This window comes from Camelus bactrianus, chromosome 12 (genome assembly GCF_048773025.1).
Source record: "Camelus bactrianus isolate YW-2024 breed Bactrian camel chromosome 12, ASM4877302v1, whole genome shotgun sequence".
NCBI lineage: Eukaryota > Metazoa > Chordata > Mammalia > Artiodactyla > Camelidae > Camelus > Camelus bactrianus.
Genome location: NC_133550.1, coordinates 4,473,788 through 4,501,324, shown reverse-complemented (window position 1 = coordinate 4,501,324; position 27,537 = coordinate 4,473,788). Strand labels below are relative to the sequence as shown.

The 27,537-nt window shown below is 43.6% G+C and overlaps 1 protein-coding gene across 28 annotated transcripts in view; it reads right to left on the bottom strand.

The window, feature by feature from the left end:
- LOC141579338 (trafficking protein particle complex subunit 9-like) overlaps positions 1-27,537 on the bottom strand; it is a 147,232-nt gene that overhangs the window by 31,157 nt on the left and 88,538 nt on the right. For 25 of the 28 annotated variants that reach the window (XM_074374550.1, XM_074374548.1, XM_074374534.1 and 22 more), the window contains 4 exons: positions 24,835-25,407; positions 23,284-23,451; positions 2,866-3,051; positions 163-387 (listed from right to left, as the gene is read on the bottom strand). The gene's annotated coding sequence lies outside the window, so the exon portion shown is untranslated. The remainder of the gene's footprint in view (positions 1-162; positions 388-2,865; positions 3,052-23,283; positions 23,452-24,834; positions 25,408-27,537) is intronic. The other 3 variants (XM_074374529.1, XM_074374533.1, XM_074374532.1) reach the window with 3 other exon arrangements.

Genomic DNA, 27,537 nt, shown 5'->3' with positions numbered 1-27,537 from the left:
ATGTTAAAGTTTTAATTATTATTTCTGAGTAGTGGGAACTGGATAGCCTTTTTTGTCCCTTTTTTCAGACTTATTATATTAAATATACATTATTTTTCATCTGAAAAATGCATTTTTAGATGTGTAGTACCACACATTGGAGAATAATACACGAGTACTTACAGAAACAAATAACTAGGAAACACCGCAGCAGCGCCACACAATGTAGAACGGGCGATCCTGATTAACACCGTGCAGTTACATAAGGACCCAAAAAGTGAGAGCACCTGATGTAACAGGGCGGGGACCCCTTCTATTTGTCACTTGTGTCTTCAGGGCTGAGGCAGTTCTGAGCATGGCCAGTGTCAGTGTTGGTGTCTGGATGGATGCCACTGGATGTGAGGGCACCTGCAAGCCGAGAGGAAGAACAGAAATCATCCTCTGCCTTTTCTGTCTTGTTTCTTTGTTACTTTAAAAGAGAGGCATAAATAAGATAAACTGTGTATCTTCCCTACTGAAATTTCAGTAATGAAACCGTTTTCAAAGTGTTCACAACTTATACTCCGCCTATAACCGTCTTTTCATCAAAGCTTCATATTTATTAAATGTTAATTAACCCAGTTAATTAAGTCCCTGTTGAAACCTTCTACTAAAGAACATGAAATGCACTATGTGAAAGGACCAAGCCTGCAGTGACTAGCTTGGCTGTCTTGAAGGCAGTGCAGTCAGCCCCCAACATCCCGTGGCTCTGAGCTCCTGATGCTGCTAAGAGAGCACGCTGCCGCCTCAGATGGAAAGAAAGTGTGAAAGCATTTCCTGAAATCTACAGCACTGCCAAAACATAACTGACAAATCCCAGGCTCCTTTGAAGCTGTCATTTTCGGTTTCTGGCCAACCCCCGTCAATGAGCAGAACCACCCCATTCCCGAGCAATGGCACTCACTTGGTAAGGAGTTTTGGAGAAATTTCCAGGTATAGAATGTAACCAACTATACATAGAACTCTGACATAAGAAACAATGCAATACCCTGATTTTGGAAGACACTCAAAATATTCCCCTAAGCCTTTGTAGCTGGAAAGGTTGGGCTTCTCATGAGCCACTTATTTATTTCACAGCCAGTGAGCATCTCCCACAAACCCTGTTAGCCTGTGTCTGCTGGGAGCATCATGTACACTCTTGCTGTCGATCTTATAAGTCACAGGGCAGAGGCGTGTGTCTCACGGTTGCAACCCTCACACAGGCTCGCCTCCTAGCCTCACACTTTGAACTTGGCCCCATTTTCTTACCTGTTTATTTGGTATCTGTTCTTCTGTAAGCTGCCTATAATGCTTTTTGGAACAAGTCAGAAGAATGAGTGGGTAGATAAATGGACAGATGGACAGATGAGAGATGGGCAGACCGAAAGAGAGACTCCAAGAAAAGGGGAACAAATAAAAGTTCCTGTGCAAAACCCTCTTCTAGTCAGGGAAGGAAACCACCACGGAGAAGAGTGAAAAGGCAGGTAGCTTAGGACTGTTTCCTGGATTCCATGAAAAGTCACACCAAGAGATGAGAGGGTAGAACTATAAATAATAAAAGAAAAAATCACACATGCTTGAAAAATATATCTACAATATGTACTTTCTAAAGAATAGATTCAAATCAGCAGGGCTCAATACCGCAATCCTTGGGTATTTACAGAAATGAGAATCTCATCTCCAAACCACAAGGCATCCCTTCGGAGCACTGAGAGTCTACACGGGGCTGTTATAAAGCCGTCACTGCAAAAGCTATGCTCTCCTGCACTTAGGAGGAACGAGCAGTTGTGCACGCGTGACAGTTACACCCCACAGCACCTCTACGGGGGAAGGAAGCCTAGCGAGCCCCATCACTGCAGGACAGAAAACCAGTCCTGGAGAGCCTAAGCCGTCCTACCAGTTCTCCATCTCACAGTACTGGTCACTCCAGAGCAGGACTCGAACTCGGACACACGTCTGTAAGCACGATATTATCATGCTTTGTGTGATTTTTGTGTGTGTAATACATTTGTTTCTGGCATGAAAGAATATTTAATAAATGATCGGATGTCTTGTCTATCTCATTAGCTCACAATCAATCTTTATACTGTTGAATTGTACTATTTTCCTCTGGAGAACGGAACGGAAAGAGCGGGGGTCAGAATGAGGTGGAGCTCCATTCTTTATCTGGTATCTCATCTCATCCAAGTCCCCAACCAGGGAGAAGGAGACAATGTTCTCTTCATCTTTTAAAGAGAGGGCTCCACTGATGATGACTTACTCAACCCAAAAACCAAGGCTGTGGGAATGGCACATGTAGCAACCAGAGCAGTATCAGATGTAGGAAAGTGAAAAGAGCTCACGGGAGGGCTCAGGGGGTCAGCCTGATTTAATTTCAATCGATAAAAATACGACACTGTAAAAATACTACCATGCAATGGATTTGCTCTTTCTTGACATCTAGCAAGTTTCCACAGCCCACATGAAACATTATCTTGAACCAGTGAAAGGAAGAGTCTACAGACAGGGAAAATCAATGCCACAGGCAGGCTGAAACCCAGGCTGGAGTTTAGAAAGAGAAAGGGCATAGTTAAGAATTGGGGAAAGGCTGGAGGAAAAAATCATCACAAGGACTCTCAAGCATCATCCTACAATCATATAATCATTCATTCAAGAGAGAGTTACTGAGGTCCTATTTTGTGCAAGATTGTACACAAGGCAAAGCAAGAGTTCAGCGACCATTTTGGCAGCAAGGGGCAGGGCTAAAATACACTTCTGATCCCGGTACCTTGCAAACATGTTCTCAGTATAAAGGCAAAGAAAAAAAGTAAAATAATATTCTGTAAACTCAAAGCATTGCTGAAAAAAAATTAAAGAAGACCTAAATACCTGGACAGACACGCCACGTACATTACTGGATCAGAAGACAGTGCTCTTGGAATGGCAGTGCTCCCCAGAGTGATCCGTATATTCTACGTGGTCTCGATCACAATCCCAGCTGGCTCCTCTGCAAAAACTGATTAGCTGCTGTTATAATTCATATGGGAATTCGAGGGTCTCAGTAACCAAAACGATCTTGAAAAAGAAGAACAACATGAGAGGACTTGTAATTCTCAATTTGAAACTTTACAACTTATCTCTAGGTGAGATTAGAGGCCATTTTTAAGTTATTACTGTGTTTATCCTTATTTTCTAAATTCTCTAGAATGAATATAATTGTTATGATAAGGAAAATAAAAAGTAAGGTATCTTTTAAAACATGCACACCGATTCATTCATTGGAAAAAATGTATTTAAACTATAAAGAGGTAAACAAATATCTAGTGAAAAAGGACTACTTAAAAACAAGAGTGCATTTACATTTTTAAGAAATTGAAAACTGAAAAGCACAAACACATCAAGTTTCTAGGGAGACAAATACAACATATTAACACTTATTTTCAAAAATTCTAATTGAGCAATGAAAATTCAAGAAAGGGAAATTCCCGATTGACAGCCAAATGCAAACACAAGGAGAGCAAAGGCCTAGAAATCACAGTTCCTTTAACTCTGCTACTACCTCAGTAGGGGAGGAAATTCCTCACAGAGGAGACAGTGGAATCCCATGCATAAGACAGGATACACAGTACAAACTGCGCTAGAATCGGGGGTGATTTTATTAGAAGAATTCTAAAGTTAGAACATTGCTGAAAAACTATAAATAAACTGACAGACAGATTAAAACACACAATCATATATATTATATAGAAACATATGAAGTCTGCTCCCATGTTGCATAGAAATACAAACATATTTGTTCATTTATGGGCACTGATTACTTTTTCCCAGGTAGAATATTTCAACTAATACAGATAATCAATAATACACCCCTCTTGTCAAATCTACTTGATAAGTTACTCTGCTATGTATTCATAATGTGCCTAAGATAGATCTAAAAGAAGTGAAAAAGATTTTTGTATGATTTCTTGAACAATTCTCAACATTCCAAATTTAATTTTAAAATAGATCTGAGCAGTATTTCTATATTATCTTTTCCCTCGTGAAATGACAAATACAGTCTTTTGTCAAAATTCTGTCCTTACAATGATTCACGAGCACTGTATCCTCACAAAACTGCTGGACAGCAAGTCACTATCCAGACACTGTGACCAAGCAAACGAAACACAAGGAAGACAGTGACCCTATTCTGGAGGGCTTACCGTCTGTGTCAACACAGGGATTTTTATTTGATTGGTTTGATTAGGTAGCAAAATAAAATCAATCAATTATTTTCTTCTTTGAGCATTCTGTAAGTCATGACTCTGCTGCTAGTGTCATGAGTAGGAAAGACTTAAGCAAGACTTGATTAGGTCAAATAGCAACAATCATCACCGGAGAGTGAGTAATAAAGAAGTTAACTGATAGCAATGCTTCTGCCTACATGAGACCTAAAATAAACCAACACTGATCTCTGCAAGGAAAATGAGGAGATGAGGTTCCCAATGAGAAAACAAACAAACAAGAAACCAAAAAAGGAAAGACTTTATCATTAACGATTCCAGGCAGTAGTGGAGCATGGTGGTGAAGAGCACAGATGCTGGGGACAATCATGAGGCTCTGAACTCCCACAGCACTGGGTAGCTTTGACACTGATAAGTCAGTGAAATTTTCTGCATCTCAGCCTCCTATCCATAGACTGGGGACAACAACAGCACCCGTCTCCTAGGACGGTCCTAAGAATTAAATTATTTTATATGTAAATTTTAAACAAAATACCTCAGATTTTAAATATTGCCCCAAAAGCACAAGGAAAAAAGAAAACAGAGATAAATTTGAGTTCATCAAATTTAAAACTTTGCTTCAAAAGACACCATCCAGAAAGTGAAAAAACAACACTCAGGAGAAAATATTTTCAAATAATTTATCTGATTAGGAATTTGTATCTCCAAATAAAAAAGAGCTCCTACAATTCAACAAAAAAGACAACTAAATTAAAAAATGAATAAAGGATCCGAAACGGTATTTTTCAAGGAAAATATACAAATGGCCAATAAGCACAATGAAACGATGTTCAAAATCATTAGCTGTAAGGGAAATCATGTCAAAACCACTAGGAGAAACTGCTTCACACTCACTACATTAGGTTATATTTAAAAAAAGAATAACAAGAACAAATGAGGACACACAGGAATCAGAGATAGCAGCTCTTGCTGGTGAGATGTAACGCTGCGTGGCTACTTTGGAAAACAGCCTGGCAGGACCTCAGAGAGTTGAACAGTTGGTTTCTGAATGACCCAGCAATTCTGCTCTGTGGGCACACACGTAAGAGAACTGAAAACTAATATCCACATAAAAACTCCTAAAGGAATGTTCACGGAGCCATTATTCATCACAGCCAAAAAGAAGAAACAACCAAAATGCCTATCACCTGATGAATGGGTTAAAAGAAGGGCCCATCCATACAGTGGAATATTATTCAGCAATAGCAAAGCATGGAGTACTGACCCAGGCAACAACGTGGACAAACATTGAAAACGTTACTCAGTGTGAAAAGAAGTCAGTCACAATAGATGGTTCCATTTACAAGAATTGACTCGATTTACATGAAATGTTCAGCACAGGCAAATCCACAGAGAGAGAAGAGTGGCTCCCTGGGGCTGGGGGAGGATGGGGAAGATGGGAATGAGTGCTTATGCATATGGGGTTTCCTGTTAGGAGGATGAAAATATTCTAAGATTGACTGGGATGCACAATTCTTGGCATAGAGTAAAAACCGGTGTAAATTTTAATGGGTGAATTGTATTAAAACTGTTAAGAACAAAAGTACCTCGGGCCAGTACCTTCCCATAGAAGATGCAAATTGCTAACTTTTATTACAGGAAGAAGAAACTGCCCTCAGCATGAAAGCAGGAGATCAGCAAATATGAGTTAACCGAAATTGCACAAGAGCAGTTTAGTTGAAACAGTTGCTGAGTGTATACGAAATATTCAGAATGAAGAAAATCAGTTTGACATCAAGATGAAGCATTCTGCTTCAAATGCAGATCAAGGATTCGGCAAGCCCACCTGCTAGAAATAACCAGAGAAAAACCTGGTTCTTAAAACAAGCACCACATCCAACAAGGAAATGGTGGTGAGGAAAGCAGTCAGCCAAAAAACTGGAACAGTTTGCTACAAATAATTTCTCCACTGAAATTCCAAAAATAAAATGAAAGTGATGCAATGCTGCGCTGCCCTCGCGTGAATGGGCTTCCTCCGGTTCTCGACAGTTCTGTAACCCCGAATGAGAGACTCAGGAGAATCAGCATGGCTCCTGGGAGTCCCCAGGTGACTGCCCACCAGCACGCTGACCACCATCACATCTGCCATGGTTGAATTGCAGAGAAGAGACCAACTTCTGAAAGGCAGAGGAAATGTTGGCAAGGGAAAAAATGGCTGCAGTCAGTCCTGGGACAGAGGCCCTGACAGCAGAGGCCAGAAGGCTGCAGGTGAACTGGAGTGGCCCTGGGGAATGAAGGGACCACAAGGGATCAGATCTCAATTCTCTTCTCTCTCTCCCTTGGGTAGGAGAGATAATGCCTGCATCATTCTCACCTGGAACTGTGGGTTATGGCTGGCAGAAGTCGTACCGACACGGAATGATTATTCAAAACTCTGTGGGAAAAGTCCAGAAAAAGAGAAAGAGTAGGGTGCCAACTCCACGAGCCTCTAAAATGCTCCTATATTTACTGTGTATAACGAAAGTAAAAAGTCATTAACAGTTGTGTGATAGTAAGTAGGAACTTGAGGAAAGACGGGAGGAGACAGAGATTGTAGAATCCACAATGAGTACAAAGGCTTAGTGTATCTTTACGGAAGTCATGGGGTGAGGGGAATAAGATACTTTCTTTAGATATGTGAATTACAAAGCAGACCACGAGACCAGCCAGGTCCTTGTTTTGGGGATAATAGACTATCTAAAAGCACACAAGCCCAGCTTTTATACCTGAGGGCCTGGGTCCTTGCTTTGAAATGAGCAGAGTGCTATCTAAAGCATCAACTATGCAAGCAAAGCATTGTCTCTGCTTTTTAAGGCAAGGAGACAAGAGTGAGGATGCACATGCTCCTGCTTGCAAAGCAGTTACTAAGCACACATTTTTCTTCTGGACATTGACATGCTGCTGGGGTCTGTTACAATTTCTTAACCTAATCTTGGGCTCCCACATGTAACCAATATGGAACCATTATGGAGGACACCCTAGGATAACAAATCCTAGCTCTGTGTCTTTTCCTGCCAGCTTCAGACACTCTAGCAGAATCTAGACACATCCCTGAATAACGATCCCACAGAACCACCCAGACTCTTAACTCCTGGCGCTTGAAACTTAATTTTAGCTCTACACAACTTAACAAAGAAAAGTTTCACAAGTAGAAGATATTACATTCTTTTATATCTCATCCTATGAACTAATTATTCTGATTGCTCTAAGCTGCTTCTAATTGGCAAAGCACCTAATTCTGCAGGTGAATTCAGTACTTTCCACTGGGCATAACTTGCCAGTTTGGGCTCACTGAATTCTATTGTTCAAATACTGATACACTTAATTGATTTCATAGTTCATCAGTTTCAGCCAGGAGGAGAGGGAGTGTCATTCTTTTCCTCAGCCCACCCTCAACTCTTTTCTCATCAGCAACTCAGGCCTCCTGAAATTAAAACAAAGAATTTGTTTCCCTTCTACGCTTTCCACAAACCCAACAGGAAACATCAGCCTGGAGAAAGAATTCAACAAAAATGTTAAAACAAAAATCTGTAAAACCTGAAGCAACTCCATCTCTGAATCATGATACACAATGATATGAAAGTAAGTGTGTCAAGCACAAAATATGCGTGAGCCTGACCACCTGATTTCTATTCTTCAAAGGAAGGAAGGTTTTCATATTTTTTATTATCACTCTTTCTCATTGCTTCTGATTAAGCCAAAAATTAGTTTATGAAATAATTAAGCACTGCAATAACAGATTTTCGCTGTATCAATTACAGAAGGCATTCAGAGGGGATAGGAAAACCCACCTTTGTAAAAAATGTAAAATTTCTTCCCCTTTTAAGAACACATATACAAAATGCAACAGAGAATTCAAATTCTTGTGGAGAGGAGCAAAAGCCACAGAATCAAAGCAAAGTCAATACTATGAGTCAATTCAAAATTCACTAGACAAGCATGCTCAAAGCATTCAAAGAATTTTAAAGGCACACTGCAAACCATTCACTTAATGATCTGCAGGCTAGAGGAAGAATTTCCCTCTTTAACAGACAACAGAAATCAAAAGGGTGCCCCTCCAAACAAAGACGAAAGATCAATCAGGTTTTTAACAGTTCTGATAAATCAGCATGTTCTAAAGAACAAAATTCAGAAATTTTAAACATTCATTCAAACCACAATGAAACAAGCACTTAAGAAAAAAGAAAAAAACCCCAAAGAAACTAAGCACATTGATCATGCACTTGGATCAATGAGAACGTCTTTTACCCTTCGAAGAAAGAACAGGCTATAGCCTTTTACTTGAAAATTAACACTACTTTAAAGATAACTCCTAAAACGGATTTCATCATTCATATTGCCTTGAAAACTCTGAGGCACTTGTATCTGATCAGAAAAGCAATTCTGAGTAATAGTATGTTACAATTCAGCGCCAGTTTGCTTTAGAAGAAAAAAGAAAAGCTACTGTTTCTCAAATCCTGCACAAAGTGTGAAGGGCCTCCCTGCCTCTTTCCCCTCCTGTTTTCAAACCTGATGCTCCCCAACACTTCTGAAACAAGTGTGAGGACCTCGTATTCCCACCAATATGTCAAATGACTAAAGAATATCAATTTACTTGTGTAAATATATGCCTACATCTTGAACTGGAGGAAGAAGGTATCAGAGGGCTACATGGAATTTATTTCTACCTTCCTGAAATCACACACAAACACGTTCACACAGACACAAACACATACACACTGAATTACTGAGCACTTCACAAGCTTAGGAATTCCAACTTCTAGAAGATAACTTTGCAGTTAGTTTAAAATACAAAACTGTCAAGTTTTGAAAGAATTGATCATCTGCTAAATCATCCAAATATCAACGAGACCCAATTTGCCTTCTCTGTAGAATGTAATTTCCAATGATGTCAAAGCAGACCCTAAGAAGTACTGGATCAAAGAATCGTGTTTATCACTAGATATGATCGTTTTTAAACAAGTAAACAGATTCAGAAAGGTATGTCCCAACATTTATTCTTATTGAAATAGCATATGTATTCAATTGTCTATACAGAAAATAGGTCCCATGATGGTGTTTAAGAGCTATTTTGTGTATTGCAATATTTATTTTTAAGTGCAGACAAGGAGGGTGGGTATTACTCAGTTGTAGAGCACCTGCTTAGCATGCACAAATTGTGCTGGCTTCAATCCCCATTAATCCCCCCCCCAAATAGTGCTTATTTAAAAATAAGAAAAAAGTTATAAAAAAAATGCAGACTAAAAACCACTGCAATGTAGAAGCCAGAACTATAATAAAAAACATGTGTTTCTATCGAATACTGACTATATGTCAAACACAGGGACAATGACAAATCACCCCTGACAACCATCACGTGTGGTTCTCAGCAACCCTTCTAAGTAGACACGGATGAGAAGCCCAGCACAGCGGATGAGGAGACGGAGCTCGGAGGAGCCAGGGACACTGACCATCCTGCTCCACGTGACACCACGTCAGCCCAGGACAGGTGCTGACAGAGCTGCATTGAGGGGACATGCAGCTGCGTGGAAACTTTGGGAGCTGGGAGTAACAGAAAACACGAAAAATTGTTCAGTGAAAAACCAGCTCAAATATATTACACTGTGCCACATCCTTTAAACAGGGAACATGACTGAGATCTTTTTGATGCCTCCGTGTCCTTTATGCCATCATCAGTTATTTGCCCTCTCAGCATGACCAGTGATGATCTGGACACCTTATGAAGTGCACTCAGATGGAAGAGCTTTTAAAGCTGTTTTATGAAGGTTGTAAGACTCTGTCTATGCCTCACACAGGCGGTCATCCATCACTTCTCACCGGTGTGGACGTACCACCTGAAATCACTCCTGTCTGCTTTAAAAATCCCTTCATCTAATCCAGACTTTTCAACAGCAAAGAATCAGCTCAACCACAGACAGTGAACAGCTTTTCACCAAATGGACTCGAACAGCCCATCGGACTACCTGGAAGCCCTTTTCTTCTATTAAACCCACTTCCGGGTACTTCATCATTTTCTGATTGGTGGACTTGTCCGCTGACTGGCCTACTCAGAGAGCTTACAGCCTCACATACTGGGGTGGGAGAGGAAACTGCTCTTGGGAGAAATCAGTGAGGAAGGCGGACATCCTCGTCAGGACTGCAAGTGTAGAAGTGCCACAACGTGCTCAGAAATTATACCGTCAGCACCCCTGGGCTCCCATGGACTGGTTTCACATTAACCAAACTCACGAGACACTGATGCAAGAAAAAAAGAAACTTAACTTATTAATGTAACAGAATATGTGAAACTATCAACAAGACTGAAATATCAGAGTTCAACCATGAGTACAGTTTCTCATCCACGGCCTAATCACGGGCAGGCAGTGACATGGCAACCATGGACAAAGCAGAACAGGAATGGTTTCTAGATTAATTCAATGGACTAAATTTCTGTTATCCCAACAGATCTACTGCCTGGAAAACAATTAACGCTAATCACGGTGCACTCTTCGTGGACAGTGGCTGAGACACGACAGTGAGCACCTGTGTAAATCTCCTTTCCCTGTCCTTATTGGGCAAACTGATGCACAGAGGTACAGAGATCCAGGGATGCAGATACCTCTAAACACCCAAAGCCCATCCCTGGGAGCCTCAAAACCAGACAGCCAGGGTTTAAATACCAGCTCTGCCACTTACTAGCTCTATGACCTTGGCCAACTTACTTACCCTCTGTGTGCCTCAATTTCCACACTGTAAAACTAGGATAAAAATCAAACATTCCTTACTCGATTGTTGAGAAGATTGAAGGATTCATTTCTGTAAAACTCTCAGAAAAGAATGTAGCAAATTATTGGTGCTCTACAAATGTCAATTTAATATTAAAGTGATTTACAAGTCTCCTTTCTAATCATCTTCTATATTTCCTGGCTAGACTAAGTCCCAAAGTAAATCATTATTTCTCCTTTTATAAACACTTGGGGAGCAACCTTCTGTTCCATACCACAGCCTGTTTAAACTGAGGGAGGGGATGCCTTCTCCCCACTCCTCTTGGCCACGGAGAGTGCTTCTCCACACCACAGACCCATGGCCCACAGCTAGCCTTTATCACACTAACAGAGTGAGGTGTGAGTCCAGAGAGACAAGCAGGGTATGTGAAACCGTTCCTTTCCTTCCAGTGCTGGCCACACTTGGGAAGCACACGGGATGCTCAGCTCCATGGCAGGACAGCACTGTGCATGATGGGGCAGATCCTCTCAAGGGAAGGCTCGCTGTGGCCCAAAGCTACCTGGGACAGAGTGAGTCTCTAATTCTGGGACACAGCATCATGACACGCATTTTCCCACAGCCCTGAAGTTCATGGAGAACGTGGCTTCATCAGTAACAAAGAAGACATTTGTTGCCTGCCTACTCTTTTCTGTCATCTCTCAGTTGGCTGCTGGAGACAACATGCATATAAGTATTGGATCCCCTTAGGCCCCAACATATATGAAGTAACAAAAAATTCTTTGGCTTAACATTCGTTCAGGGCGACTGTGTAACAGTTCTGACTCTTCTGATGCTTAATTATGTTTATAGGAACTATGGAAACTCCTCAAATAACTTTCAGCATAAAACCAGCTTTCCTTATTTTCCTGTTTCTTAGTAATTGCCAAAGACTATAAAATGATGGCTTCACACCAAACAGCAGCTAAAGTTTATGAGCCCTCTTGACATACCCACTGTGGTAAACACTTTACATAATTTCTAATTCTCACAATTCTACAAAGCAGATACCAACGTCCCAATCTCACAGACGAGGGAAAAACTCAGAACAAACTGACTCAGGCTCACGTGGCTCAGTGGCAGCGCGTGCACGCAAACCCAATTCAAAACACTACACCCCTACGTATATGTACCAAATCTCCTACCACCAATTAACACACAGCGGCGGGGTCAATACTCAGGGAACTCAGTACACTTTTCAGCTTTAATGTGCTCCAGAGGCCGCTACTAGCTGTTTTATAAATTCCCGGCTCACTGTTTTCTAACACTGGAAGAAAAGTCCGATTTTGCCATTGTTTACACAGCAAGTCTGAGATGTTCACAGCGAGATGACAGAATAAAACTAAGATATAAGCAGAACAATTTTTCCATGTAGACAGACATAATGGACATTGTGCTATTCTGAAGCATCAAGCAAAGATATTAAAACAAAATAACGTTGTTTAAGCCTTCTTTAACAAACAGGAAAATTAAGACGGTAAGAAGGTGCAACAAGCGCCACCTATGGGTAAAAAGACCTTCCAGGTCGCCAAGAAGCATGCAACACAAAAATTGCCTATAGGATCAGAAACGAGAATCAGATAACTAAAAGCTTCTTTAGCACATACTGCACTTTGCTTCGGGGGAAGGGAGGGTAACTCAGTATTTAATCTGATATTGCTAATACTCCTGAATATAAACAAAAGACACAGGCTCATGGAAACTCATCTTTGAAGAGGAAAGAATCCAGTCCTGCCACTTCATTTTACAGGAGGGGAGACTGAGACATGGGATCTGTCCTCTTTGCAATCGGTAGCAAATCTCTCCTAGGCCACATGTCTTGCACTATAGCAAAAACGAACAGATCTGTACTAGGCCTATATTCATAAAAGTCGCGCCTGTATTTTTCCGAAAGTAGGTTATCTAAGTATCTTGCAACATACTTCTCCAAAAGCCAGGAAATCATATGTTTGTTGAAGTACAAAAACATTTATTTACATAATAAAACAGCATGAGCTTTATTCTCTCTATTAAAAAAGTTACATGTCAAATCAGTGTTTTGATATTTTAAACCTGTTAAGAGTGCAGGAAAAAAGATCAAAATTTTCTTTAATCACAAAAGAGAGAAGCTTATTCCCTGAAAATTATCAATGTGGATTTTTCTAAACTTAATGCATCTGGTCAGAATCCAACGAATTTAAATGTCTGAGTGGATGGTTACACGGCAACATGACATCTGAGTTCTAACAATACACATTCTGTGTAAATAATCTTCAAGGTCGTCTGCTTAAGGCAATTTAACTACTCCCTGTCTCACTAAAATGATACAGAGTTCATTAAAACTTCATAGTGCACTAAAAAAATAAATGAATCCTTGTTACTTTAAGCCATATTCATATATATCATATACATACATATTAAATATGCATCAGTAATAAGTCACCCTCTTTAGTATTCAGAGTTGATCCTTCTAAAATATCTGCCTTTGTGACAGCACATTTTTACTAAGCACCTCTTGGGTTCTTTGTATACAAGGCTACTAACTCTCACAGTCAGACAAGTTAAACGATATTACTCAAATTTCACAAATGAGGAAATGTACTTAAGCCATGAATACAACTTATATATACATCATCAGGAAAGAAAAGAATAAAGATTTTCTTAAAATATTCACTGACAATCTTTTCTTCCATATTTAGACTACATAAAACAAATTCAGCCTTTGTAAGTATTTCTGTCAATAAGGGCCACTAGAGAAAAACAAGTAACATCATCAGCAGTGGTTGGACTTTCAAAGCCCCCTTCTCTTTTGCACTATAATTATTATTGTTTTGTTTTTAGTGCTTACAGAGCCCTAAAATACATAAAAAATAACTTTTTATGCAACTACCTGAGAATTAAACATCTGTGAAAATGTACAATTTTAATTTATGCCACTCTGTCTCACATTCTCACTGGTGTCTCCACTTTGAAGCCCTCATCAGGCTGAGATCGCTAAAATCGGCCATTTATGGAGTCACAGGCGTTCCGGTAACCACTCAATGGGAGGCTGATTAGAGCAGCAATTAAGAATGCATCCTGTGCAGCCTGGGTTCCAGCACCGAGCTAGCCACCGCCAGCTGCGTGTGATTTGGGACAAGCTGCTCCATCTATCAATCCCTCAGCTGCAAAAAAGGAGACACTGATACCTACCGTCAAACACCTGCTATGAAGTAAAACATGAGGAAAGCATTTTAGCCTTAGGTAGGTGTCCACTCAGAGCGAGTTTGGTCATTATGATGATGAGGATGTCTATTAATAAATTGAGCTAGACCAAAAAGGAGAAATCACCTTAAAGGAGAAACATTTTAAGCCAATGAGCATTTCCTTTTGGATGGATTGCAGAATATTCTATTCATTTTTTTAAAAAAACCAAGTTTTGTCCATTAATTATAGATTTACAGGTTCATGGACAAGTCTCCAGAAAAAGAATTAGAGGCCTCTAAACTCTGAATACTAAGAAAGAAAAGTTTAAAAAAAATCAGGAGTGAGATTATACCTCATTTGGGAGAGTATGTGCTTAGCATGCATGAGGCCCTCAGTTCAGTCCCCACTAAATCAATTTAAAAACTTTTTTTTTAAGAAATGGAGAATTAAAGCAAAAAGATGGAGGAATACAGAATTTTTTAGAGACTCATCTCAGATTTAAGATGGGGAAAAAACCATCCATTTCTCAGAGGAAATCTTGAAAACTATGTAAACTGAATCTGAGATGTCTAGTCTTCGATTATTATTCATGAATTCATATTACCAAGTCTTAAATCTACCTGATAACCCACAGTTGTGATACTGATCATAACAGCTGCCAACACGGATCTAGCTCTGCATAGGAATGCTCTGTTCTGACATCTCTGCCCCTGAGGCCTCACCAGGCTCAGAGCACTAATTTCGGTCATTCATGAGCATCTCGTGTAAGTCCTCCCTTTGTGCTCCTCACTCTCCCTTCACCAGCCCCTCTGAGGGAAACACTGTTATCATCTTCCCCACCCGCAGATAAGGCCACTGAGGCAGAGAGACTAAACCCTTTCCAGGTCATATTGGCATTAAAGGACGTCTGTATTTCTGCTGTTTTGCTTTTGACAAAGGAATCTGAGATATCAATTCAAGGGAGACTGTTAAATAATAAACTCTGTCAGGTCTTCACCTCAAGAGCAGATACTATAAATTCCTGATGTAGGATGAGGCTGCCGCCACAAACTGACTCAGCTTGAAATTAATATCCAAGATGAAGCAGCGGATACACGTAAATATTCACGATTGTCAACTCCGCTCACGGGTCTGGGCCCTTCACTGCCTGAACTGGTGTGAATACTCCACCCGTGTCAGGGAGGGAAGCGCGGATTTCCAGGTCTCCCCAAGGCTTCACGGGCTATTTCCCCCCACAGACTGTCCTCAACAATTAAAAATCTCTGAAGATTTTTACACCATGCAAAACTGAAAGATATTTCTGCAGATGGAGCACTTTCTCAGGCTTAAACTTATTTTGCCTACACTCAGCAGGGGGGGAAAAAGAAACAAGACTCTGCAAAGTCTCTGAGTCTCACCACTCACACTAGTAGAAAGGCCACTGAACAAGATGACTATTCAGAGTGCAGGGTGAGAAGAAAATAAAGCCGCCCCCAACCACAGGCACTTCCAGAGACAGAGCTCAGCCGTCTTCTGCACACTCACGGTTGTGCAGCCCTCACCACCATCTATTTCCAGAACACTTCATCACCCCAAAACAATACCCCTGTCACTAGCAGTCACTCCCTAACCCCCCTCCACCTAGCCCTTTGCAACCTTCACCTGCTCTCCGCCTCTGCATGTGCCTATTCTGGGCATTTCAGATCACTGAAGTCAACAATATCTGGCCGTTTGTGTCTGCTTCCTTTCATTTAACATGCTGTTGTCAAGGATCGTCCATGTTGAAATGGTATCAGCATCTCTCCCTTTTTTTTTGAAAACGTTAAAGTTTATTAGAGGGTTGTAAGTAATATCAAAAATAGTAGAGTGGAGCATAAGTGATTGAGTTTCAAAGGGAAAATGGCGGGTTGAGCAGTCAGAGTGGACTTCCCAGAAGAGGTGGTCTTTTTCATTTTCCTCTTTTTCTTTTTTATTCACTCTTACGTCTGAATAATGTTTCACTAAATGGAGATTCTACATTCTGTTCATCCATTCAGCAACTATGTATGGACGTGGTCCAGAAGGTTGAGTGTAAGAGGCGACTTGCAGGGATGACATTTAAGCAAAGGGCAAGATGTGCTTTTAAAAAAAATGCCAACAAACAGAGGCGCAAGGAAATTCAGTGCGTTTCTGAGCAAAGTGCATGCTTGCTTCGGCAGGACAGCCGTGCAGGGCTGGGGCGGATTTTGGCAGGAATCACGGCGTGGGAGTCACCTGAGAAGACTCCCCACTGCACGCAGCTCAGCCAATTCTCCTCCCTCATCCTGTATTGTTAGAGCCATGTTTCTAGGTTTCTCTTATTTCAAGTAATAGCCCTTTAAGTATATATCTGATCATCTGCATCAGACCACTTTACCTCCAAGGCACAGAAAATTATTCACTAACCAGAGCAGCTCCAGGACATAACGGTGATGGATTAGGGAGTCCTGCAGCATCCCAGCCTGCATGCACAAACCCCACATGTACCCTGGTGATGTCCGGAAAATTAAACGCATGGAAATATCTCACTGCTGGTACACGACATCTGCCCTCAAATTCCCCCAAAATCATGCTGGCAAAGCACTACTCAGCCCTCTCACTACAAAAAAAACCAACAACAACAACAACAAAAAAACGCTAAGAAGGCAAATTTAGGCTCTTCCATTGAAAACCAGCAACCATCAATGCCAGTATCTGAGCTGGAATGCTCCTGACTTCTAAAAACACTGCGCCGTTACTTTTCAAATGTGGAAGTCATATATGTATTCCACGTAGATGATATTACAGTAGGATTTTTCTTTTCAAAATTACCAGTTGCAACATTAGCACAAGAAAGTTTATGTTTCAGCTTTAAAAAAATCAATTATCTTCCAATTTCTTAATTTTGAACCTATTATTATTTTATAAATGGTGCTATGCTGCATAATATCAACAAACTGTTTGAATTCTGCAAACAAGACCTTTATGACATCACTATTTCAGAGCAAACATTAATGATGTTTTGAGAGTTGGGGCCTGGGGTGCTCACTAACAGCTCTTTAAATACTGACAAGGATGTGCTATTAAGTAATGCAAAGGCTCTAACTCCACATTAGCTCAGAAACCAAAGAAACTACACCAAAGCCTTACTTTATCATTTTTAAATTTTGCTATTCTTTGGAATATTAAATTTCTTAATAATATATGATTTTTTTTGAGAAAGACAACAGCTGTATTAAATTTCCTCTCACCAAGAAAGCAATCTTTATCAAGAATAAATACCCCATGGAAATCGAAATGACGGGAGGTTTCTAGCTAAGTGAACATGCCGATCTGAACAGAAATCTAAATCCTATCAGATCTCATTCGAACGAGCTCAACAAAGTCCTGGGCTACCCTGGAACTTAGCTCTTCTGTTCCAAAAGTTGGCTGAGCTAAGATCATCACACAAGGCAGGGAAGGAGAGAAGAGGAAAGTCCACCTGGCAGCCTCCATCTCTTTACTTCCAGCCAAAAGTCGCCTCTCGGGCGACCCCGATAACAAGCCCTCCCCATAAGGGAATCCAGCATCCACACTGCCCCTACAGTCCCCAAGCAGCCCTGACGCCCCTCTCCCAGCCTGTGAATGGTCTTCTGGTTGCCCCCCAAGTTGGTGGCACCCTCCCCCTATTCCCCGCTACACACACACACACAGAGCAACGGCAGGCTTCCCAAAGCACAAACTTGATTACATTACCCACACTTCAAACCCTTCAGAGGCTCCCTGGTGGAATTCTTCCCCCGCCACCGACACTGCTCACCCAGCCTCACCCCAGTTCCCAGGTCCCCCCTGTCCTGCTCCTACTTCCCACTTGCCTCCAGGCTCATTTTGACTGATTTTCAAGGAAGACTTCCCTCCCTCCAACCTCCGCAACTTGTTCCTCTATTCCTAGAACATTCTAGGCTAAGTCAACTTCTGACACTGCTAAGCTCACAAGAAGCAAATACATTTTGCTTACTAATGTGGGTCCACCCTCTCTCCCCTAGACACACAGAAGTGCACGTGTTATGAATAAATGAATGAGGGGGTGGGTCTCAAAGGGACAGACAGACCTGCTCTCGCCCGTCCCAACCCTTCTGTCTGTAGAATATCAGAAGCAAAACCAGAAGTACCTTTCCTGAGGGTCTCTTCCTGCTGACACCCTTCACTGCCCCCAGTGTCTGTTCAAATAAAACCCAACGTCTTCCAAAGCCCTTCACCCCAGGCACTCTCCAGGGTCCTCCCCAGGAGGGGAACACTCCACCCTGGACCACACAGGGCACTCTCCCCAGGTCCCCACCCCACAAGCCTCCAGGCCTCTGCCCGGGCTGCACCTGCCACCTGAGCCACACTCTTGACTCCTTCTCCTGGCTGACCCTTACTCTGTCCCCACGATTGAATGTAGAGCCCATTTCTTCCAGGAAGTCCTCTCTGATAATGTCCTTTAGGTCTTGGCAGGGCTCCAACTATAGCAACAGTACATGGTGACCAACTGCGTGTTTGCCCACTCCTTTGAAACCACGAACACTTGGGGGCCTCGTGGGAAGGAGTGAGAGATTACAAGAGGGGTGGGGGAAGCAAAAAGCAAAAATCACAGCCCAAGTCCCAAATTCAAGGATTCTTTCTCAGAGAAAATTATGAACTATTTCACACGTGTGCAATTTGGCTACTATTTTTGTGGCTTGTGGACAGCAAGAGCTTGGTGTTCTAGTCCAAAACCCAGATTACATGCAAAGAAATGTATATATTCATATCCAAAGGAAACCAGAGCTGTTCAACAACAGTTTGCAGTTAGAATAGAAAGGAATTTGATAAAGGCAATCTCTCTCTCCCTCCACTTTCTTTTCTGGCATCATATAATTTTAGAAGTATTTGCGTGACTAAGAGATGGCTACAGACCGTGATTCTGCACTGGAGTGTTTGGGGCTGAGGAAGCCCAGATTACATTCACTGCGTAAATGCAATCACACCAAAACACTGATAGGTGCCGTGGTGGTGGAGCTGATGTTCCAAAGCAGGCAACCTTACTCTGTAAGAGAACTCTAAATAGAAAGAAAGAAATACAATGATCTGTACTCAATTTCATTCGATATATGGGTCATTAACTGATAGAATATCTTCACTAATGTAACCCAAAAATAAATTGTCAACGTCGATTTTCTTCATCTGACCGTTTTATGCTAACTATGGTTATCAAAACCTCACTCCATATGGAAAGCTCAGACCTATGCTGCAGCAGTTACATCCCATGGAAGAAAGCCGATCAAGGGAGAACTGGAGAGTTTCCCTTCAGAAGCTGCTAAGTCTGGTTTTGCACCTGTACGTCATTTGCAACCACGTCATCGTCAAGGAGTAAGACCTTAACCCTGTGGGGCGAAAATCACTGCGGTGCTTCTGAACCATCAAAGATCACTGAGCTTTGTGAAACTGTCCTGAGGCACTTAAATCGTACTTTTTGTGAACGGCTCCAAAACTGACCCAATTCACCAATCCAGGTACAACAGGGAGGTACCGGGGTTATTAGAGAGAACATGCCCTTGAAGTCTGACAAGGCCCTGCTTGAATCCTGCTACAGCATTGACTAGTCGCTAAACGGACCAATTCCTTAAACCCTCTGAGAAGGCTTCCCAATCCGCAAAAGGGGGCTGCCACCGCCCACCTGGGAGGCATGGATGAGAACGCAACACGCAAGTAGGGCTGACGACTGGTTCCTGACACGGGGCCTGACTAGCTTCCCTCCGCTGCCCTTCTCCCCCTTTAAACTTGCACTGTTCCCCCTGGTAAGGATCAAACCAGTGGAAAAGACTGCCCGAATCTTCTGTGTATCCCTGGATACATGCATTAAAATTAGGAGGCCAGAAAAACAACTGCTTCCTCCCCAGTCACTATCAATGTTCTTACTAGTCTGGGTATTTTTAACTCAATTTTTCAGGGAGACTATTCCAGAACTTTGCAAGCACCATTCTCCAGGTTGCCTCCCCTCCCAGCGCCCATCTCTTCTCACCTCAGATCCTCTGTCTGATTGACTTCTGTTCATTGGAAAGCGAGTCCAGTAGGGTGGCGGCTCCCAAGGACTCCCTCCCTCCCTCACAGGTGAGTGTGACTACTTTCTCCCCACTCCAACTCCAGCTTCTTAGAAGTCTACCCTCCCGGACCCTGCAGACTCTGCATCTTCCCAAGACACACGTGGCCACGACCCTTCTTACAGATTTCTTCCTGGCTAGCCCTGCCCAACCCCCGGCCCCTTAAGGATAAATGGCATTAGTCTGAAAATCGCAAACGCCGCAGACTGACACACCAAAGCTGCATGGTCTGGACTTTCCTCCAACCAAGGCACAGCCCTGCCCCGCCTCAGCCTCAGTCTGCAGCTCTCAAGATGATCTAATTCACATGCGTGGCTGTGAACACCAGCTAAGAATGACGACTCCCAACGTGTATCTCTAGTCCGGCTCCTTCACCTGAGCCCCAGGGCCATAGACCCGAGTGCCTCTTTGAAGTCCTAACTAGGATGACAAATGGCATCTTAAAAATGCCTCATGTCCGCCATTTACTCTGGAATTCGATTCCTGGCAGGTACCTCCCAGACACCCCATTTTCGTAACAGCCCCAGCACCCACCTATGTGTTTGAGCTCACATTCAATTTCCACTGTTCCCTCCCCCAAGCCCTGACCTGGAATCAGTTCTGTTATATCCGTCACTAAGCGTATCTCAAGTCTGGTTCTGCAGGGACCACGGCCGGAACCCCACAAGCTCAGAGCATGGTGCACTGAGTCACAGTCCTCCAAAGGGTGCTCCCTGGAGGGGGAGGCATCTCCTGCCACTGGTCACCTCAGAAGGCACTGTATTCTCACAAAGGAGGCCCAGGAGAAGAGACTCAAGGTTCTCCCGTGGTCTGAGTTTTGAAAGGCCCGAGGTGTGTGGGAGCTCCTAATTAGCAGACACACTTGCCAGTAAGCAGACGAAGATGGAGGAACCCAGGCAAGGCTGTTCTCACTCCGACCCCTGGGCCCTCGGGAGCCACGGGAAAGGCCTGTGTCCACAGCATAGCCCGGCCATCACAGATCCCAGCCTGCATTTGCCAACCCGGACAGACTAGACTCCTTCTACTTGCGACATTTACTTCTGATCTGTTCCCCACACACAATGTGATGGACTCATTCAGATATTCTCTCCTGTCTCAAGCGAGACAAATTCAGTGAAAAATGAAGTGTCTACATTTGGACCAGATCATGAAAGGAGAAACAAGGCCTCATGTTCAGCATGATGGTGGTGGCCAAACACTTCCACCGGGTGAGATGAACCATGTTGGGGGTGAGAATCCAAGGTCCTAGGTCGGCCAAAGCATTTTCCTTCACAGTTGACTGGGGTGTTGGAGACTCACTACCGCAAACTAACGACAAGGCCGACAGTGGTGGACGTCAGCTGCAACAGACACGGAGTCAGCTATTTACTGCCAACATGTGTTAAAAGTAAAGGCCGGTGCAGGGAGGCCTGCACGGCTGCTGAGGCAAACCACAGACCCGGCTCTGAATGCCCACTGGCTGGAGCAGTGTGGAAGCTACGGTCCCCTTTAGCAGTCCCTATGTCCACCAGATCCAGGTGAGCCAGCTACTTAGGAGAAGGGCATGTTGTCCTGATACTCAGAAAAACTAGCCTCGTAAAGGGAACAAAAGAGTGGCATGGAATTTAGACCAACTTCTGCCCCTTTATGAAGGCAAAGTAAAGTAAATGGCACGGGAAGTAAAATGCAAAAAAAAAAAAAATTAAATAACAAAACGGTGACTGCTTCCTCCAACAGCTGCTCACCCCCGAGCCTGCCTCTCCCTCACCAGTGACCGCCGGCCAGGCAGCGCTGTCACGCGCGTCACACAGCGACAGCCAGTAACCGAGTGCCAAGCACGTTTGTGTAAAAGAAGTAATGTAGCAAGATGCTGCAGAATATGACTTTACAAGTTTAAATACTCCATGAAAAACATCCCTCAGCAGCCGCCTAAATGAATTCGCATCTCACTTCTTCAAAACAATCAAACAAATTTAATAAGGGCGCATTTGTCACCAAATATAAGGAGGACCAAACTGGTTCCTTAAAGCAAGGATTTTAAGAGGTATCAAACACCAGTGGGTGATGTGCTAAAAAAAATTAGAAAATAAAAAGATGACAAGGATAATACATGGATTAAGGCAGCTGTTAAGTTTTTGGTTTTTAAAGCGATGGAGACAGCACGGAGGGCGATCTAGCTATTTCCAATGCAGGGTGTGCACAGCCACATTTTCAGACGCAACAACATGCTCACAGGGCAGTACAAGAGAAAAAGGAATAAAGAAAAATGAAAAGAGAAACAAGAGAAAATTAGAAACACACAAGAACAAAAATGACTTTGACAGCACGTACAAGAATTTACGTGAGTGTGTGAGGCCAGGGACGTGGGGATGGTGAGACCCACCCTCACCTCCTGCTCCAGGGAGAGCAGGGGCCTGAGGGGGCGGCGCTGCCGGGGGACCCCAACGTGGTCAGCGCCCCTAACCAAAACTCCACATACATTGGTCTAGGCAGGTCTTAAGCTACAAATTGTGGTCACATTTCAGGCTGGACAGTTTTACGCACTTCCACCAAGAGTAGCAGGAGAGAATTAGGCTCTGTTCCTGCACCAAAGCATTGTTTAAAAAATTAATGTCTGCGGAATAGTAAAAGCAACATTGGAGTAAAAGTGACTGGAGGAGAACGTGCTTGATCCTAGCTCACTGGCCGCGTTATCTCACTGACGTTAAGATGCTGGCTGAGACCTTACGGTACCAAAACAGACAGACGCACCAGGAGGGAGGTTTAATGCGCTGCTATATTTTGATGCCGGGAGCCATGCCTGGTACACGAGGTTCTGGGTAAACAATGGTGACAGTGTCAACCACTATGGGCTAAGCACATATCCAGCTACTCCTCCAAATCCCACGGGCAGACTTCAAAAGGCAAAAACAAGCAGGAATTCTCTGGTGGGTCCGCAGACCCAGAGCCAAGCAGTTGCTGAGCAAAAATGTCACCAGTGCCTCCTGTGACAAAAGAGGAGGCACTGGCCTGGGGGCTGGGGCAGGGCTCCAGTCTTCCACTGCTCACCCACCAGTCTGTCCAGGGGGAGAAGGTGGTCCCTGCTTACGTTGCACCGATGCACCTACCTTGACTGATGCCTGGGGGATCAGCAGGTGGTGACATGTGAGGTGAACGGAGCCAGCCTCGGTGTAGCACGGTGGGTAGCTGTGCCCTCAGCAGTCCCCAGGCTCCTAAACCTGACACCTCATCTCCAAGGAGCAGATGAGGAGCGCGGGCATGTAGATCACAGGGCCCTGTGAGGACAAGAACAGATCATGGCCACGACATGCCTTGCCCCTTACTTAAGCATGTCCGGGAGGAACAGGAAATACATCCAGAGCCCGGTAGGCACCTCACGCAGGTGGGACTCGGGTCCTCTTGCCTATCACTCACAGGGCTGATCTGGATATTCTTTTTATCAATTCTCTGGCATCTTCTCCTCCAACTTACCAACAACCAGAAAGTAGAATCTGATCTTAGTTAAGTTCAAGAATCACAGAGCACCGCCTCCACAGCGGGCCCGGCAGCACGTGCCAGGTCGTCCGACCATCACCTGTGGGACCGCCATGAGCCCTCTCCAGACTCAAGGGCCGAGGCCTTAGGCCGGGGGTACACAGATTCCCTCACTCTCCCCAGCAAAGGGGGACCACCTCCCGGCAAAGGCATCTCACCCTCTTCTGCCCGAGGGACAGCACAATAGATACACGGGGAAACGGAGCAGAAGTTGGGGGGTTAGGCAGCCCAGAAGAGCTCGTCTGTAATTCCGAGGCAAAGTGGGGCCGTTGACTTAATCACAGGGACAAAGTGAGGATGAACATTTCTCTGCTCTTTCCCATACTCCGTGATACGCCTTTCCCTGCATAAGGAGTTCATTCGGAGGTCCCTGGCGGTGTTTCTGATGTCCTAACATGGCATGCTGCCTGTCGGGCAGGAAGAGAGGGCCTGAGCCGAACAGGTGCTGAGCCTGGGAGGCAGGAGACTCTGGCTCCAAGCCAGCTCAACCAGTGCCTCTTTCTGCCTCTCGGGATTCAGCATCTCATCTATAAGCAAAGGGATGAGACTGTCCCAGGAAAGGCTGCCCAACAGAAATGAAATGAGAGCCATGTAAAGAAAGTTTCCCAGTTGCCACATTTAAAAATGTAAACAAAGAAACAAACCAACAAACAAAAAACAAGTACTAGAAACTGATTTTAAGAACATATCTTACATAATCTACTGTATGTAAAATACTATCATTTTGACATGTAATCCATAGAGGAAGTAACAAGATAGTTTATATGCTTTTAGTAGACAAGCCTCAGCGTCTCATGTGCATTTGAACTACAGCACATCTCAGCTCAGACCAGCCTTCTCCCCAGTGCTCCTAGCATCATTGGCTGTGGCTACTCTATTGAACAGCAACTCCAGGGGTCCCACCAGGGTCCTGGCTGAAAAGCAGGAGTAAGTGCTCTAACACTATCACTGAAAGGATCTCTCTGAAACAAGGGCAGATTCACTTTTAAATGTCTCTAAACCGGTGGGCTGCACTTCCCTCCACCCTTGGCTACTAGACAGCCCTCTTCCTTGCTGACCCCTTTCTGGATGTAGGGAAGCAACCTGGCACAGAACCAGGGCGGACGGGCTGCCAGGTAAATTACCTGCTGTCTGTGTCCAGTCCCATGAAGTCCTCCTTCTCAAACAGGATGCAGAGGAGTGGGATCTTGTCCCCAGAATTGTCGGGGGCCCCATCCAGCCACTTAGACTTGAGCAAGATGAAGAGTGACTCAGTGAAGTCCTCAATCCTCTTCTCCACCACCCTGCAGTCCTCGTAGATTGAAGGCCACGTTGGTGCGCGGCTGCTCAGCTACCTCCCCATGCAGCACAAAGACAAAGAGTTGAGAGTCATTAAGCATGGTGCCATACAGCTCCTCTGCACGTGGAGCTTCTCAAAGGCCTTGGCCGAGAGGCAGTCGGTAATGGTGACAAGGCCCACAACCTTGAGATGGGTCTGGAAGCAGCTCCATCCATTCTTGGGCGCATAGTGATGCCTGTAGTGCATACAGAGTGTGCCCTGGGAGCTGCACGGGCTGATCTGGCTCACCAAAGAGATTCGCTTATAGATGCAAAAGAAATTCTCCTCTGAGATGTTCCCCACTGGTTTGACCACCACAGGAAAAGTCTCATAGTCCTCAGCACACTGCACGTAGTCAGGGATGCTCATGTTGCAGGCCCTGCCGAGAGGGGAGAGGAGATCGAGGTAAATATTTTGCTGTGGGCTGCGGGCGCCTCTGGGTTGCGGTGACCTGGTGTGTACCAGCCAGAAGGCAGGGGAAGCCCAAGCAAATCCAGGGGTACAGTTTGTCCTTCAGAGCCTGCACATAGCTACCGTAGCACGGATCACTTTACCCAGCTTTTGGTCTAGGCTTCCTGCCCCTGCAGAGAAGGGTCATTTCTTGTTTTCTGTTTCAAAGCACCTAGCAAGGCCCTGATGCAAAGTCACTGCTCAAAAATGCGGAATAAAGAAATGAAAAAAGGAACTGCTTTCTGCAACCCCCTTCAGCAGAATATAAAGAAAAGGACAACAGTAGGAGCAAAAGATCTGGATTTCAATTCCAATTTATTTGAACCCCTAAGCTGCAGAATAATGGATAAGAAAACTTGCCTTGTGGAGGAGGGTACAGTTCAGTGGTAGAGCACATGCTTATCATGTACGAGGTCCCAGTACCTCATTTTAATAAACGAAACAAATAAAGAAACCTAATTACCCTTCTCAAAAAATACTTTTTAATTCAAAATTCAAAAACCACCTTGCAATTTACACAACATTGTAAACTTGACTATACTTCAATTAAAAAAATAAAATCCTTGCCTTACAAGAATATATCTGGATTATGGAAGTTTGCAAATATAAAATGCCTAGGGTACCACCTGCATAAAAAGGGGTGACTACAAATTTACTATCCCTACTTTATGAGCTATATTTCCTTCTGGGGGTTATAACCTCTCAGAGCTAATTTTCTCAGATTTAAAAAAAAGTAAATATTACATGATTCTCAGTACTGCTGAAGAATCAGATAACCCTATGAAAGCATCTGACCCAAAGAGGTTACTCAATAAACGTTTGTTGAATGAATGAATAAACAAGCAAAGTGAATGCTGCTCCCTGCCACAGACCATCATAATGGTACTGCTTGGAAATCCCAAGCCCACGTTCCACCCGTCTCTACACTAATCATGTGGGTGACCTGGGCAGGCGTGTGTGCTTCTTTAAGCCCCAGTTTAATCGTGAATAGAAATGATGGCAATAACACAAACCTCAAATTTTTAGTGAGTCAGTAATGAATCGTACCCCAGCTTTGAAAGATGGAACCATTAAGGAAAACTGGGAAAATTTTCTTAGCAGCCTCTGGGGGCGGCGTTGGTGGGGGGTGTCAGAGGCAGTTGTAGGCAAACAGCTGAATCAGATAAAACTTTGAGCACTGACTTTCTGCTAGTCCCAACTATGGGTCACAGAGGTAAACTAGGCACTGTTTCTTCCTCTGAAGAGCTGCTCACAGTCCAAGCTATAAATTCACTGAGTGGGAATGCTGTGTCTTCTGGCATCTTTGGTGCATAGTTGGGGACACATAGCAGGTCCTTACCTCCATAGGCCCTCTCCATATTATCTCTTACAACTACATGGGAATCTAAATTATAACTCAAAATAAAATTTCTACTTTTTTAAAGAAGCTATTGAGGTTAAATTTGCTCACTGTCTCAAAAAAGGAACACACAGAAAAAATAGGACAATGCCCAGCACATGAGATACACTCAGTTAACATTCCCACTCAACCCAGTGGTCCCTCCAACTTCAGAGCAAGAGGATGGGTCCTCGTGGCAAGAGGCCAATGCATCTGAAGCTAACAAAGCTAATGGTGCTCAATTCCAAGAGCCCCTGTCACCACCCTTGTTCTAATTTTCTATTTGTAATTTTTTTCTTTTTATTAAATAGAAACTCCCAATTGCATAGCCTTCACCTGACTAGACATCATGATGGCAGCCCTTCAAAACCTGACCACAGAAATCATGATGGCAGCCCTTCTTGGTGAAACAATAAAATGAAAAGACATTTCCAGAAGACCTCTGTGTAAATCTACTAGGGAACTTCATCCTGGACTGAGGAAGAGGACTGGGGAGGAGGGGGCAATCTGGGGCATAGAGAACTATGGGCCACCTGTCCCACGATGGACTTTAGACTCAACCATCACCCTCCAGGAGATTTAAAATGCACAGCGACATAGTGCTATGGGCAAGATTTTTTTTTTTTTAAATCCCTGAATCCCTTGCAGGTCTTGTTTCTACTGAGACACAAATAGATTATG